Source organism: Cnephaeus nilssonii (genome assembly GCF_951640355.1).
Source record: "Cnephaeus nilssonii genome assembly, chromosome: 21".
Taxonomy (NCBI): domain Eukaryota; kingdom Metazoa; phylum Chordata; class Mammalia; order Chiroptera; family Vespertilionidae; genus Cnephaeus; species Cnephaeus nilssonii.
In genome coordinates this window covers 32,787,867-32,797,949 of record NC_137092.1, presented here as the reverse complement: position 1 = coordinate 32,797,949, position 10,083 = coordinate 32,787,867, and positions in this window count along the sequence as shown.

The following is a 10,083-nucleotide window of genomic DNA, read 5'->3' as shown; positions in this document are numbered from 1 at the left end:
CCTGATCTCCCGTCAGAAATAGGACTTTCCAGGACTCCCTCCCCTATTATCTGGTTCATCCTGGAGCTCCCTACTCCGCACTAGTCCTCCAGGATGTTGGTAAACTGAACTGCAGAAACTGAGCTGGGCAGGCAGCCTAGTCCCAGATTGGGCTGGGAGGTAGAGACTGGAGCAGAGGGGAGCCAGGAGGAGCAGATGACGCCAGCAGGGAGGGGACAAGATAAGGCGCAGTCTGGGAGAACATGCTCTGAGATCCTGAGTGGAATCACAGGATTAGAAACACCCAGGCTAGTCTCTTTCATGTGGTCTGCACCACCGAGCCCGAAGCGGGGGAAAGGAAGCCAGGCCAGCACCCTCTGATCCTTTCTGATTTACTTCTCTGCAGACCCCCTCGCAGTATGAAAGTCGGTTTATCTTTATGGTCCTTCTCTGGCCTACGATACATTTGGTGTTTGCACAGGAGAAGGGTGTCCTGGTCCAAAAACAAACCCCAAGCTCCCTCTTCTGCTCTGATTCCCCAATTTTCCTTTAAATAGGAAACAAAGACTTTAATCACACAATAAAACCAACGGCTTACGATGCAAATTGGAGAGAACACAATGGTATGGTCTGAGTCTGTTTCAGAGTGCAAATGGTGATTCCAATCTGACCACTCTGTGATCTCAAGGGCCTGCAGCTGCGGGGGCAGAAAGAGCTACAAAATACATTTTTTTAATCAGGCCTTTGTAATTGGGGACTCCCAATTTAGCCGCCCCCCCAACACACACACACACACACACACACACACACACACACACACACACCCTCTCTCTCAGCTCCAGGAGCTGAGCCTGCTTCACAATGAAAACCAGTTCAGCCCCACTTAGCTTTTCCTTCATTCTCAGTCATTTCTTATGCTTACTTCAAATGCCATTTGTCTCCCTAGCTGGACCAAGGGAAGTGGGAACGGACTTGTCTCTAGCTCCCGAATTTCCCAACTAGCTTTGGGAGCAAAGGGCAGAGAGAACAATCCTACTGAGCGGAACTTCTCGGAGCATGGCAGGCACAGAATCAAGGGGACGTTCCAGAATTTGCACTTTTAATAGGCACGCTCTGTGATTCCTAGGCACACTGACGTTTCAGAAGTCCCGGCCCAGAAAGAAGACATGCTAGGTACGAAGTGGAGATCAGTCTTCAGGGAGGGAAAATAGCAGTGGGGGATGGAAGGCTGACAAATTCCTTCCTCTAAGAACTAGAGCTGTTCTTCTCTGGCCTGCCAGGCTATGGGTGACACCAGAACGATGACCCTGGGTGATAGCTGGCTACTCTGCCTACTTTCTAGGGTCCCTGCGACTCCTCACTCTCAGCACATACAACCTATCAGCAGCTGAGTCAGGATAGTAAGAAGCCAGGAAATTTCCTTGGCCAGTGGAATGGGGAAACTGAGATAGATGGCTGATTCAAACTGACCTCATCCAGCACCCTCACTCACCTGCCTCCTTCTCCCTTGCACAGCCACTCCCCTAAGCATTAAGCCCTCAGGACAATGAGGTTCTGATCAGCATCAGATAATCTGAGGAACAAAGCCTTGATTCTGTTGACCACAGAGACAGAGTTTTGGTCAAACTAGAGATAACATCTAGTCCTCAGTTGTGTTTCAGCTTTAGGCCCAGAAAAGCAGCGAAATCAGACAAAACGATGCCATGGCTGACATCAGGACCAGATGCAATGACCAATGACCCCCTACCCTAGCACCGACCAATTAGTAGAGACCATGACCCTAAAAGGACATATCTGGAAAGCTGATGGATATTCTATTGAGAACCACCCCCCTCCCCAGACCTCCTAAAATCCCTGCCTTTAGAAAACAGGTTAAAAACTCTTTAGTGGGTACTCTCTCTCTAGAGCATGCCCACACCTTCCTTCCTCAGTTGTGTATCTTTGCTTTCTTTCCTCTCATCTCTAATGGTCCTTCTTTTGACTCTGTAAAGTTGTTTCCTGGGTCCACGCAGCCCAGCTGGCTCACTTCTTCTGCCTCTGTGACTCTCTCTAAAAGGCCAAGGCGCTCTCTGAGCAGCCCACTCGACTCTTCTCTTTCGAGTGTACTTTTGTTTTGCATGCTAAATAAACTTCCTCTAGTGCTAGAATTCCTGGCTCTGAATTCTTTCCTTACTGAACTCAAGAACTGAGAGCCAACATTGCTGGTAACACAACCACCCACGAACTCAGGTTTTGGCCATTGGACATAAGTCCACCCTGGGACTCCAGCCTTGTGTTTCCTCATAGGCCATATAGAGTTGAATTAGCAAGTCTCTTCAAAGCTCTAGCCTTTCTTGGCTGATCCTCAAAGTCTCTGCTTTCCTACTTCATTACATAAGCTGCTGCCAGAATAAGATGTTAACTACACTGCACATAGTGGATGGTACAACGGGAATATATAGAGTAAGAGGCTCTTTTGGGCTCCTTGGAGAGCTCCAGGTCATGACCACCCTTACCATTGAACATCCCTCCACCCCAACTTCAACATACACACACGTCATATGTATCAATTTCAAACAGACCCCACCCCATGTGAAATATAACTTCTTTGATGTAAAACACATTAAGGGAAAGGATTTTAAATTTTTTTGAGCTTTAAAATATATTTTTTCATTTTGTTCTTATAATTCAGACTTTATTGCATTTATATAAAACTGTTTAAGAGTTGAATTGCAGTTTACAAGTTGGCTAAGTTTACCTTTTGTAAGCATTTAATAAAACTTTTGTTCATTCTGGTTTTTCAAGTTCATGTTTTGGAACCAACACCTTTTTCCCAGGTTGCAAACTTGTTTTGGGTCTTTGAAAGCTCTCAGGACTTGGATCCCAGTTTGGCAGGGAGGGGTCTTTGGCGGCAGAGATGTTCAGATGCTGGAGGGAGTCAAGGAGATCTTGAAGTTAGAAGTGAGTCCCTTCTTTCCTCTTCCTGCCTTCCAATTTCTCTCCAGTGCCTCCTCTTGCCAAAACCAGCTGACAAAAGAGTCTGGGAAATATGGCATGCAGGTTCCCAGGACCAGTGTCCTGTGGGAAATTAGCTCCACGCAGGAGTAGTCTCCAAGTACACTTTCGGCAGGCTATAGAGGCCACAGACCAAGAAGGCCCAGACAAAAACACTCTGATCAGGTCACAAAGGTTATTGCTTCTTTTTATTTTTTTAAAATATATTTTTATTGATTTCAGAGAGGAAGGGAGTGGGAAGGAGAGAGAGAAACATCAGTGATGAGAGAGAATCATTGATTGGCTGCTTCCTGCACACCTGGCCCTAGGGGATTAAGCTCACAACCTGGGCATGTGCCCCCACCGGGAAATGAAGTGTGACCTCCTTGTTCATAGGTCCCCGCTCAACCACTGAGCCACGCCAGCTGGGCTATTGCGTCTTTGTAAAACACACAGTCAGAACCAAGAGCAAATAGTTGCAGTAGGTTAACCTACTTGGGAAAGGTGCAAGCAAGGTGAAAGGACCACACTATCTGAATCATGTTATGCTCCAACAGTGTAGTCATGAGGACAGAACTGAGGTTAAATAAGATCAGTAGATGGAAGATGCTTGGAACCAACATATACTTGCTCTATTGCATCGGTCACCAACCGGTGGTCCGAGGACCACTGGTGGTCCCTGAGGTCCGAAAGATTGGCAACTGCTGGTTTAAGGAAACCTTTGGAGCAGCCATTGCCAACCTTTCTGTTTGGCGACCGCTGCTCTATTGGGAGGCCTGAGGGCAAGTGGCCTGGCCACAGGTCAGCTCATACAGCTCATCAGTGTTCTGGGCAGCCATCCCTTTTGATCAGCATTGCTGGGACAGAGCATACAAAGGCCAGAACGGCGTTACCACAATGTAGAAAACTTAGAAATGATCTGGCTGTCAGCCCTGAGGTGGCATGCACTGTTCCTTATGACTTGATTTTCCCATTATTTTCTACCTGTAAGGAATACTCTTGTTTGCTCCATTCTTTTTATAATACTAGTATACTAGAGGCCCAATGCATGGAATTCTGCAAGAGTAGGCCTTCCTTCCCCCAGCTGCTGGCACCAGCTTCCCTCCAGCCACCGGCACCCGGGACCAGGCATCCCTCATAGAGGGAGGCCCCGTCATCTGCCGCAGCCCACTGGTCGGTGGCCTGGGCCTCCCTCTGCAGGGCCATCATGGGGCAATGGCCAGCTCCCAACCAATCGCATTGCACCCACCTTGGCTGGCCTGGCACCAGTGGGTATCATAGCGTGGTCCCGGATGGTCGTTCAGCTGTTTGGCGTTTGGTCGATTTGCATATTACGCTTTTATTATATAGGATTCCACTTACTCTATTCTGACATGTCTCACAGATTACAAACTTACTGCTTATTTTCAGCACATCTGAATTCTGCCTGTGTCTCACAAACGACTTGCTTACTTACTATTTACAGTTAGTACACCTGATGAATTTCACCTATCCTGTTTGCTTTTCTTGTCCCCTGTAGCAGAATTAAATATTCTCACACAACAAAGCAGACATACATTATACTCGGCATTTAGTGAAGAGTGTAGAAGTGTGGGGCAGGATCTGAGAGACGCTCGTTACTTATAACTAGACCTGATCCAGTTTCATATCTTTTTCATACAGATATAACCACTTCCCCAGCTCTGTTTACTCAGTAGTCTCTCTTCCCTGCTGACCTGAAATGCTATTTTTGTCATATGCCAACCTTTCGTACCTATGTGTGACCATTTCTGGGCTCTCTATCCATTGCTCACCATGTGTACCCCAGTGCCTTTGTCATTGCCTTATTTACTGCAGCTTCAAATAATCCTGATATGGGTAGGGCACATGGGGACTCTCACTTCCTTCAGGAAAGTGGCTTGGCTATTCTTGGCTCTACTCATCCACATGTTAGAATCTGCTTATCAGGTTCTTCCCAAAAATATCCTTTTAGATTTTGATAAAATTTCCTCTGTACATTAATTTGGAGATAACTGGCTCTTTCATTCAGTCAACTTAGCACAGGTCTCCACTATTTGGGTCTCATGATTTTCCCTGTAAGTGGTTTTAATTCATTTTTTGTTAGCTTCATTTCTAGGTAATTGATGTCCTCTAATGCTGTTGTAAATAATACCTTCTTTATAATGATTTTTGTTGCTGGTGTATGAAAATGCAGTTTATTGATTTACTTAATCGTATTGAACTATCTTGTTAAATTCTATTATTTTTAAGTATTTATAGATTCTTTGGGGTTTTCTATGAAAATGATCATAGCAACTGCAAATAGTGATAATTTTAGTTTTTCTTTCCAATCCTTCTCCCTCTGAATTTTTTTTTTAAGTTAATGTACTGGCAAGAACATCCACTACAAGGATAAAACTGTGATGACCCTATATGTCCTTGCCTCATTCCAGATTGTAAAAGTTAATATTCTAATGTTTGTTTACTTAGGGCTACATTTGCTTAATTTTTATATGTGCTTTTTATCATCCTAAAGAAATTCACCTCTACTCCTAATTTACTGAAATATTTCTTTCCTTAGTAATAAACATGATTTTAAAGGTCTTTTTATATCTGTTAAAATGACATACAGCTTTTCTCTTTTAATATGGTAGTGTGGTGAATTGCATTTATAGTTTTGCTAACATTAAAGCAAGTTTGCATTAAACCCAACTCTGTCATGATTTATTATCATTTTTATACACTGTAGAATTTAATTTGCTAATATAATCGTCTACCTATGATCATTGCGTTTATATTCATAAAAGAAATGGGTCTGTATTTTTCCCTTCATCATTGTGCCATTGCCTGATTTGGTTATTGGGTTATAACGTTCTTGTAAAATGACTTGGAGAGTATTTCCTTTTTGTTTGTATTCTTAGGAAGAGTTTTTATAAGATTGAGATGATCACTTCCTTAAAGTTCTTGTGTGTGTGTGTGTGTGTGTGTGTGTGTGTGTGTGTGTGTGTGTTTTAATCCTCACCCAATGATATTTTCTGATTGATTTTTAGAGAGAGTGGAAGGGAGACTGAGAGAGAGCAATAGCATTGATTGGTTGCTCCTGCACACACCCTGACCAAGGCCAGGGATAGTACCTGCAACCAAGGTACATGCCCTTGACTGGGATCGAACCCTGGACCCTTCAGTCCGAGGGCTGATGCTCTATCCACTGAGTCAAACCTACTAGGGCTAAGATATTTCAGTTTTAAAAAATTTCCTCTTGAGTAAATTTTGTTATTTTCCTAGGAAGTGATATGTTTATAAAATTGTTGTTGATAAAATTCCTTTGATCTCATTAATCTGTACTTTCTCTAATCTGTCCCCTTTTCCATCCATATCATTACTAGTTTGTGAAAAAATTTGTCTTAATTTGTTACAAATATTTAAGTTACAAAAGTTTTCAAGTTACAGATGTACACATATGTATATGTTAAAATATGCATGTATATAACTTCCAGTGGGTTGAGATTATTTTGATGTTGGGGTAACATTCCTCTCTTGCCCTGGGGCAGGTGGGGCTATTTCTTAGAAGGGAGTGAGCTTGGGCTGATCATCAGGGCAGCGTCTGAGGGAGTCTGCTGGCATGTTTCATAGGCCCCTTGGGATGTCATTAAAGACAAAAGCGTCATGATGTTCAGAAAGGAGGCAGAACACTCAATGCCTCACTTGCCCTCCCCTCAAGCATTGGCCCAGATCTACCATCCCGGTTTTGCCTCCTAAGGGACAGGCTTCTGAGTAGGAGAGAAAGATGTGGCATTCCAGCTCATCTTACACATCATCCACAGCCTCTCTGTGCATTGCTACAGTTCGTTAGAACTGGTTGGCATCTGAATGAGAAAAAGCGAATCGCAGTATGATGCTCTTTTGTTGTGGGAAGGGGGGAAAGGTCAGTGTGTGAGGTGATAATAAACATCACATATGCTCACAATGATCATCTCTGGGTGGTGGAGTTATGGATAGATTTCCTTTCCTTCTTCACTTCTGTAATCGTCCTGTCCCCTTCCTTCCTTCCTTCCTTCCTTCCTTCCTTCCTTCCTTCCTTCCTTCCTTCCTTCCTTCCTTTCTTTCTTTCTTTCTTTCTTTCTTTCTTTCTTTCTTTCTTTCTTTCTTTCTTTCTTCAATATCTGTGTATTACTTTTACAAACAAAAAAAGTAAAAAATGCTATTTTCATTTTGGAAAGAGGTGTGGGGATGATTAAGTCATTGTAGTTCTTTAGATTTGTCAGGACCTGGGTTGTCTGTGGGAGCAGCGATAGCTGACACCACTTGGCTAACGGGTGAAGCAGTCAGCCCTGAGGGCCCCTTGGGTACAGAACCCTTAGGCCTCGGGAAGCAGCTCTGAGAATGGGTCAGCAGTTCATTGCTTGTGAGCGTGTCTATACTTCTGGGTTTGTCCCTGCTCGTTTCCCTTGTGTCCGTTCTAGGCTTTCAGTGTGTCTTCCTGATGGTGCAGGCCTTTCTCACCACTGCTCATGATGCCACCAGACAGCGTTTCTATTGCACCACTGCCCATGATGCCCCCAGACAGCGTTTCTATTGCACCACTGCTCATGATGCCACTAGACAGCGTTTCTACTGCCATGAGAGCCAGAGTATCAAAGAGGGTCCAGGCTGCCCAGGGGAGGGAGGGAGGAATAATTAATTCCAGAAAATTCCAAGATGAAGGATTTCTTCGGAGAAGCAAAAGTGGATCTACTTGACAAACTGTCCTTCCTCACTTCAAAACTCTCTTTCTGGTGCTACCTGAAGGAAGGTAGGCGTAGGGAAGCAATTTCCCTCACTAGGGGGTCCAGGAATCCACCTCAAGGATTATCTTGTACCTGATCCTGCTTCTAACTCATGGGCCAAGAGGCTGTAAAATCCAGGGACCTATCAGTCTTTGTCTCTGGAAACCCAAGTGCGGAGCTTTGTGACATATATTTTATGGAAGTCAAAGCAAAGAGGGTGGCTATTTTTAACTTGGGGCAGGAAAACGTGTCTGGAAAGGAAACATCTGTCCCAAACTATTGACTCTTGTGCTTGATGGAGAGGTTTTCTCTGTCTTGAAACCATCAAAACTAAAATAAGGAGGCTGGTCTGGGCCTGGTTTTGAAAGAAAAAGGCACAGTGTTCCTTGATTTTTTGTTTCTCCCATTTCTTATCTTCTGAGTTGGGCCTGCAGCCTGGGAGGGACCACCTAGGAGGCCCAGGGTGGGGAATGGCTCAAGGACAGCCAATTCCTGTGAAGTGGTTGAACCCCTCCTAGTTTAGCGTCTTCATCCAAGGTGGCACCACCCTTTAGGGTTTCAATTTTGCAGACTCCCCAGTTGCAGGTCACCAGAGGCCTCGTGCGGGGACAAAAGGAACCTCCTCCAGATGCTTCCCTGGGCAGTTCTGGCTGCTGGTCTCTGAGCAGTCGCGCCTTCTTCAGGGGCAGAAGAAAGTGTCCTTTCCTCCAAGACACGCCAGCCTCCTGTGTGTGTGGCAGGGAGGAAGGGGGCACGTGGGAGCCTGCAATGTTTCTGAGACATCTTTCGGCCTCAGCAGAAGCATTTCCCGTCATTTCTGAGGCACAGAGCAAGGCTCACGTTGCCCATCTGAGGCTCAGGATGGATTAGCTGAAGGAGGAGGCAGGGTTGCAGCAGACGGCGCTCAGGCTGTGCACTGCTCAGATCCAGCAGCAGATCACAGATCACACAGACCTTGGGCCTGTGAATGGCTCTCGCTCCAGTGGCTGGAGGTGGAGAAGAGGAGGAGGAGGAGCAGGATGGAGTGTGTAGTTGCTTGAGGGACTCCTGTCTTTGTCTTGGAAAACTGACCAGAATAGTTCTGTTCTTTCTTACTCTCTCTCTCTCTCTCTCTCTCTCTCTCTCTCTCTCTCTCTCTCTCCCCCTCCCTCCCTCCCTCCCTCCCTCTCTCCCTCCCTGTTTTCAGTCAAAGACTGAGCCAAGAGAGAAATGATTTTTTTTTTTTTTTTTGGCCAGATTGAGTGAGAGTTGCCAGGAGAAATGACAAGGGAAGAGAAGAAGAAAAGAGCCCACGCGGACCCACTCCTTCCCCCTCCTGGTGCACTCCCAGCAAAGCAGTGTCGGAGCAGCAGGATTTGGAGGGTGTGAAACAGGGCTGCCAAATTGCATGAGTCTCTAAAAAGATCCATATGTCTGGGCTGCACCAAACTTCTGAGCTCAGGGAGGTGGCCGATAACATCATCGGTTGGATGGGAGCGCAGCTCTGTTCCTTTGGGGAAGATTAGATGTCCGCTTGACTAGATGCTCTCAGACTCACGATGACCCAGGTTGGGAACTCAGGGTGCGAGTGTGTGGGGTGTGGAGGAAAGGAGAGGAGCAGGGAGCGGAGTAAATAGGAAAGATGACGTTTCTAAGCTAGAGTCTGTGAGACATTTAGTAGGGAAGGACTTTGGAAGCTTCAGAGTACTGAGTTTTCTTTGAAAATTCTTTCCATGCCAGGAGAGTTTGGGGGAGCCACTCACTGTGCAGATAGATGCCAGGCCATTGGCCTACTTCATGGGAAGTCTAGACTCCTTATACCCACACCTCGCCCTCCAGAGCCAAGGAAGAGTCTCCCCTGCTCACTTCTTTAACCCCCAGACTATAGCTTCCTCTGGGGTGGAGGGTAGCAGATGGCACACAGCTGTGGGCACATCTGCAGGGATCAGAAGAAGGCACAAAGGCCAGCTGAAATCCCAATGGCCACCCTGGAGGCATGTCTCCAAAGATTTGGGTGTTGCCCTGACACTCTACCCAGATCCCATCTTGGACAGGCTTCATGTTTCCCCTTAGTTTTCCACGCCTCCTCTCCATTCCAGCTTCGACTGGATTAGACGGGGATGATTTTGTGAGAGTGGCCAGGCAGCTGCTTCCCAGATGTGTGTTTTCTCCAGAGATGGTCCTATCCAAACTGAGGGACTTCGGTAGGACGGGCTGGGGCCAGTGGGGACAGGACCTGGGAGACTCCGCGGAGCATGTATTGACCTGGGGGAGCAGGCACAGGAGCCAGCTGAAGACCCCACAGGAGAGCCCGAGGGTTAGAACTGGAGAGGGAGTGGGAGGGTCCCGGAGTGTTCTCAGCTCTTCTCTCCAAAAATCTGCGTCCAAACATCTGACTTGACAACAT